We start from the raw sequence: 7240 nt of genomic DNA on the forward strand, positions 1-7240 counted from the left end.
ATGTTCTCTGAACCCACTACTCTAAGCAACTTAGAACTGCCGACTTTCTTTCACCAAAGCAAATTGGATAAAGCATGCTATTTATATCTCTTTTAAGAATAATTTCCTGAAACATGTATCGCCACAGCAATCTGATACCTCTTGTCACACTTTCATCTTGTAAAACCTGGATTTCATTGCGTATTCCCAATTTATGCCTAAATATGCTGAAATGTGCCCCACTGTCTCTCCCACTTTGTCTGAAAACATAATGGACAAATATTAAATAATACTTTAATGCCCAGGTCATGAATAATAGCTAGAATTTTTTCAGCATGACACGTTTTGTTTTGTTTTTTTGCACTGTGAGATCAAATTAAAACATTTTTAGAAGACAGTTTAAGGAACTTTGAGGGCCATTAAAATAAACTGTTTGCCCTTTTAGTGGCTCTGGAAGTTTCATATTTCTTTGGACGTCTTAGCTCTTGAAATACAATCTTAATGTAATAATTTTGCCACTTTGCTAATGCTGGCAAGACAAATTAATTGTTGGAATTTCTGGATCCACATTTCATCTTCGTTATATCCTGTTTTCAGAATCTGTCTGGAGAGCCCATCATCTTCTTGCCCCATGTAGAATTTTAGCTTTTTTTTTTTTAGCTGAGCCATCCTGCCACCTGTTGGCAGCTCAGCTCAGGCCGGGACTCAAACCACTGCTGCTCAGAGCTCAAACTCTTGAGCGAGCTCTTAACCAACTGAGCCACTCGGCCAGCCTCGCCATGTAGAATTTTAAAGAGCCATCCTCACTGAAAGCATCTTCCTTCCTCCTACTGATCCATCCTAAGGAACATCACTCAGGGCCTGACTGTCAGAACCAAAGACCCCTTTCCCGCTCAAAAGTCTAATAAGCCACAGGTTAAAAAAAAAATGTCTAAAAAGAATACTCCCCATGTGCAGACAACAAATATAATCGTCCCCTGCCACCCAAAGACATCACATTTTTGTTAATTAAACATGGGGACCAGATATTTGAGGCATCAGATCACCAACAAGAAATCAGGCTGTGGTTGTTGGCCAGTCCTGGATTGAATACTAACTCGGCCACTTTCTAGCTGTGGCACCTGAGGCAAATTACTTCACCTTTCTAACTTTTAGCATCTGTGGTAACAAAACCTGGTAGAGCAGATGAAATGAAGTAATGCATATGAAGTGCCAACGTGCTGATGATTAATAAACATTAACCATAATAATCACTGTATTTTTGTCACATGGTTAGATGGTATTAACTAGTGTTCTATTCGAGTATAAAGACTTGCTAATCCCAGAAACAGCTGTCATTAATTCCAATGCTAGTTATACCACAGACCAACAAAATGTCGTTTTTCAAGATAAAAGCTCCCCGTCTGGGGTTCTGGAAATAGTTCTTGGATATGAGCTGTAATTGCACAGGTATATATACATATGTAAAAATTCATCAGGATGTACATTTAAGGTATGTGCGCTTTTTTGTATGATACAAATTATACCTCTGTAAGTTACATAAATTAACGGTTTTATTAAATGGTTCCTTTGTGGCTTATAGGATTCATGACTTGCTTTACACAGCACGCAAAGCCTTCAAGTTTGATCTATGCTATTCACCAAAGACATTTTTCACTCCCTGAAATCCTTCAGCCAATTGTTCTTGCTCTCTTGATTTCCTTCACTGGCTTGACAATTATTTATAGAGCATCACAGGGACAAGATCCCTACTTTCAGAGCTTACTGCTTTTGGAACATCCAATAACTGAGATGTGACCGGAGACCTGGGGAATGGGGAGTGTTAAATGTATTGGCCGAAGAGCAGAAACAGCACGAATGCCAATACTGTGCTTGTTCAGGAGGCAACAGATTTAAGGGGTTAATACTGCAGTCATGCATAGGAACTATGGGTACATTCATTTAAACATAGGGCCCTAGCAATTTGCCAGCACTCTCCTGAAGTTGAAAAAAGTTACCAACTATAGTCCAGAAAGGATACTCTGTAGCAGAAATTAAGAGAAACAAGAATAGCATTTTCACTGTGAAGGGTAGTAGAGGTTCAGCCAAGGGCAGGCCAGGAGAATGGATTGAAGGGTTCTGAACACACTAAAGCGGGCAGGCTGGGGCTGGGGTGGGGGACACTGTGCTTTCTTGATATCACAGGAAAGGATGCACGGAGAAGGAACCTAGCCACAAAGAAAGGGAATGCCTCCTTTCAAAGGGCAGGATGCCTTCTAGGTAGTAAGAAGGGCAAATGGGCCTAAGACTCTAAGGTTGTTAGGAGCTGTAGAGACAAGTTCAGGATTCGGGAAGGTATCCCATTCAGACAGGGAGATCTATTTCCCCTGATAAAACCTAGTCTAGGTAAGGTTGTCAGAAGCCCTTAGTAACGCAGGAGCATTATACTGCGATAGCAGGAGTATTATTCCTGATTATATGCCACGGGTTGCACAACAAGAGCTCTGCTTGGCCTAAGAAAATTGCCAACTTACCATCTTCCCATTCAAAGAAGCTGTATTAAGGAAGAAAAGAAGGGGGAAGGGAGGAATGAGAATGAGCTGGCGAAACTTCTGCATTTAGAGGACAAATGTGACAACCCACTTTCTCCTGCCACCAAGCTACTGGTGAAAGTGCAGTTCCCACGCACTGCCACAGAGTGGTGCCTGGTCTACACACTGCGACAGGTCATTTATTAGCGATTCTGGGAAACAGTAAATCCAGCACATGGGTTAAGTCCACTACCCTTGCATATAAAAAGGACAGGAGGCTAGATCTAAGGTGCCCCTGGGGAGTTGTTAGCAAAGGTAAACAATGCGTTTCTGAGCACAGCACCATTTTCAAAAGTCTTGGGAGTCCTCTAAAAACACGGGGTGCAGGAAAGGGAGGCGTTTGAGAGACAGCAGGGGAAGGAAATAGATGCAACTGTAGAAAAACCCCAATCTGGGTAATGTGTATACGAGTGTATATTATACTAGTCTATTTTTGCATATATTTGACAATTTTCATATGAAAAACTGTTTAATCTGGTGGCGGCACATAGTACTATAGAAGGGGTTAAATCCAGGGAAGCAAAGGGATGCTTTCACTCTGAGCTGTCACCACTCTACCCAAAACCACCTCACCTAGAAACCTGAATTGTTTTCATTAGAATATTTTCCATTTTTCTTTACATTTTATTTTAATTTTTTACTTTTATTGTCCATCCTTTCCCCTACCCAACTAGAATATAAACCCCATAAGGACAGAGATTTTTGTCCGAGGTGGAGTGGCTTGTGTTTAAAAAGCAAATCATGGGCAGATCCAACAGTAAAATCAGTTTCCAGGCTCTTTGGTCAAAGCTCCTTTTGCTTTACTTGTTCTGCCTTTCTGGAATTAAACACACTCATACTCATCCTCCCCAGTCCTGCTTCCACTGCTCACAAAAAAAGGAAGGGCAGGACCGGCCAAGTGGCTCAGTGGCTCCCTCAAGAGTGTGAGCTCTGAGCAACAGCAGTTCGATGCCCTGCCAGTGCTGAGCTGCTGCGGAGCTGCCAACAGGTGGCAGGATGGCTCAGCTAAAAAAAAGGGAAGGAGGGAAAGAGAGAGGGAGGGAAGGAGGGAGGGAGGGAGGAAAAAAAAGAAATATCCTCAATCACAATAACAGCAGTCATTCTTTATTTAATTTAGCATTTACCATGTGAGTTTATACCACTAAGTTTTATTATGTGATACATATGATATTTTCCCAATTAATTTTCACAAGGCTGTCTCTGATACCTCAGGGCTGGAGCTGAAGGTGGGGGGAAAGGGGGATTAAGGGACTGAAAAGGCCACACCGATGGAATCTGATGTCTCATGAGGGTCTGTGGGGTTCCTGGAAGAGTCCCTAAGTGGGACCCTCCATGTGCGTTCCCAAGGCTGGAGTGAAACCTGGCCGTTTACATCTCCAACCCTCAGTCCTTGGGGTTTCCATGGGCACCTCTTCCTGGTCCACATCTAGGTGGCCACACACAGCACCCCATTTTAGAAGGCTTTAAACTGGTTCCATCCATAAGCTCAGGGAAACAAACACTAATGACCGCTAAGTACACAGCCCTCTTTCTTTCTCTCTACTCCATTATCAATTCAGATTCACATACTAATCCTTATGCTCAAATTCGCAGAATACCTCTGTTAGAGCTTCCCCCATTATCTGGCTTCAATGAAGGGGACGTAAGAAAAGCTCCCTCTCCTCTCCGCTGTGTGGAGGCGGGAAACAACACAAATACCCGTCATACTGACAGCTCGTCTCAGAGCCCTTAACTCGCCGTGTTTTTATTTCCAGGAGGTAAGGTATGGGCTAAATGGGCAAAACCAATTTAAGGCCCCCTTCAATGCACTACTTGAAATATAAGGGTAACTTGGCAACTATTACTTTATTCTCAGGCTTTAGGGCTTCCAAGAGAAACTAATATAGGTTACAGTACCAGTTAAAATCCAGTTATATGTCCAAATAGATTTGATGTATCCAAGGCCTATCTCATGAATTTTAGAACTTCACTGGAGCAAGGTACACCTCGCATACAGTTAGAACCTCAAAATACTGAACATTAGAAAACCCAGTATTATGAAGATCAGCATGGGGAGTTAGGAATTAATTTCCCAGAGCACAATAGACCCGGTTAGCTATCAGTAGCCTCGATTTGCTAAAACAAGAGCAGTGCGAATTCCTCTGGTAACACTAGAGAAGGCTGCGCGACTTCAGGCAGCTGTGAGCCAGAGCCGGGATCTTCTTGGTGTCACTTTTGAACAGCAGCTGTCAAGTCACAGAGAATCTTTGTTCCCTGCAACACCCTCTCTTACTTTTATATCAAAATATCAAATGTTTCCAATATGCTTCATATTCCTTCACTCGAGTACTTATTTTTTCATGACTGAAATTAGTATTTCATTAATCTAACATACATAATTACAGAGATCTCCATAATTTATCCTCCAGAACTCGAATGCAGAATAAAAGCAACACTAAGTACAGCACTTCTTTTCATGTCTTTTTAACAAAACTTCGGCTTTCGTGTGACTTCTGTGCAATCTCAGCAATAACATGGACACCTTGTGTCAGGCATCTGGTTGCGAATCAGTGGGCCTGGTTGCAACAAGCAGACCAGCACGAAGTCAACTTACAACCTGTTCTACAAAGTCTGTTTCTAAGTCAGTTACATGCTGTTTGTTTCCCCAGAAAAAAAATCTGTGTTCAGGTCCATAGGCCAGACCACAAAAGCTACCATGGAAATAAGGTGCTGAGCCAGTATTAACCCTGAGCTCTAACCTCTGAAGTAGAGTCATTTGGCCCAAGAAGAAACGGGAACAGGATTTTTGTTTCCTTTCGCCAAGTACAAGGCCAGCTCTAACCTACACTTATAAGGAGGAAAAGCTTGTCTTTGGGGCACCCTCTGTACACCCCAGCCGCCTCCTGCTGCCCCAACTCCCCACAACTACTCTTTGCCCTACCTTAGCCTCCTTCTAAAAACATTCTAGGTACAAAACCACTTACCTCTCTCCCCACTGTTCCTTCCCTCTCAAAGTAAGACTAACAATTCCTTCGGGAAAACTAGATCTCACCCAGAGGCAGGAAGTGGAAAATTATCTGTCCAAATTAGAGCACGCTGCAACCCTTCAAGCAATGCCTGCTCTTCTAAACCAAAATGAATCTTTAATATTAAACATTTTCAGCACAGGTGAGAAAAAGAAAAGCTTCCAACTGTGAAAGAAAAATCATTCAGGGGTAAACCAGCATTTCATGTCAGCTCCCCAAAAGGGAGCTTCAGCTTATTCTTTACAGCTAAAACCTAATGGCTTTAAAAGAAAAGAAGAGAAAGGTTTTCCTCTACTTTCCCATCTCTCCACAGTCCTGCTACAGCTTATAAAACTAACCTACTGGGTGAACAAGATCACACACAAAACTTTTTAGCTCATAATGCCGGTGGAGTGACTTTGAAAACGGTCAGCACAAGCAAAGGGGCCCTGACATGGCTACAGCCACTGCTCACACATACAAACCATTTGTAAGACAAGCGTGGCCCCGGGGCCTATGTAACTACACATTCATCCTTTAGAGCTGACATAACATTTAGAAACCATGAAGCAGCAATAAGCCCGTGGCCTCTATCACGTAGCATGAAAACTTGACTTCCCTTGCTTGACCTTAACAGTATTCGTTTGCACTCATCTCCCAATTATTGTAGTCTTATTAACAACATGCACAATGAAATTTTAAGGCTAGGAATTAACAGCATTTTTTAAAAATCAGAATGATGACTGGCACAGATGGAAGTAATAGATAAACAGAGAGGGCCACGGAAGCCTAACTGTGCATGACATGTGGACATTCATAAATACCTCACACCATCCCCATGGGAAATCTGAGTAAATCCCATAACATTGCCTTTTTCACAAGGCACAAGTCTTTAATGTGTCTTTCGGTTCTTGCCTTAACTGAACCTTGCATTCCTAGGGCATTTCCACATCCACCCCATCCTTCCCCTCCCTAGTTATCACCTTAGTTACATTAGCCTTCCTCACCTCATGTGGACCACAGATGCCCAAAGAACACAATGCTGGGGTTCTGCGGGACACTTTAGATGAAAAAGACAGCCCCGACCTTGAGGGGCACACAACACCCAGGCTTCACCTGGGTCCTGGCTGTGTATCCTTCCTCTCCATATCAGGGTCCTCCCCACACTGGGGCCCCCTAGGTCCTCTCTGCAGGCACAGCACCACACACAGATCTCAGGGTGAATGCCTACTTCACGCAAGAAGCAATTTCAACCTTTCCAAGACCAACATACAGAGTCTTAGCACAGTCAGCTTTGTTATTCGTCTGACCCTGGCATGATACCACCATGCTGATAAGTGCTTCTGGTTTAGTCCCAAACCCCAGTATCCCCATTCCTCCTCCCTCTTCCCAAGGACTTTCCCAATCAGCAGGTGTTCCAGCTCTTACAATCCAGCTTTTTCTGCCCTGAATCCTTTTTTATACTGATAATCTGCTAAGTAATCCAGACCATTCCTAGAACCAAGGCCTCATTTTTTTTTTAAAAAAAGCATTATTAGGATATAATTCACATACCATAAAATTCACCCATGTATACTATTCTATAGCTTTTAGTAATTGACAAGGTTGTGCAACCATCATTGCTATCCAATTCCAGAATATTTTCACCACCCCAAAAAGGACTAAACCTCTCCCTCTCCCTCTCCCTCTCTCTCTCCCCCCCTCCCC

The sequence above is a fragment of the Hipposideros armiger genome, unplaced genomic scaffold, assembly GCF_001890085.2.
Source record: "Hipposideros armiger isolate ML-2016 unplaced genomic scaffold, ASM189008v1 scaffold_188, whole genome shotgun sequence".
NCBI classification, from domain to species: domain Eukaryota; kingdom Metazoa; phylum Chordata; class Mammalia; order Chiroptera; family Hipposideridae; genus Hipposideros; species Hipposideros armiger.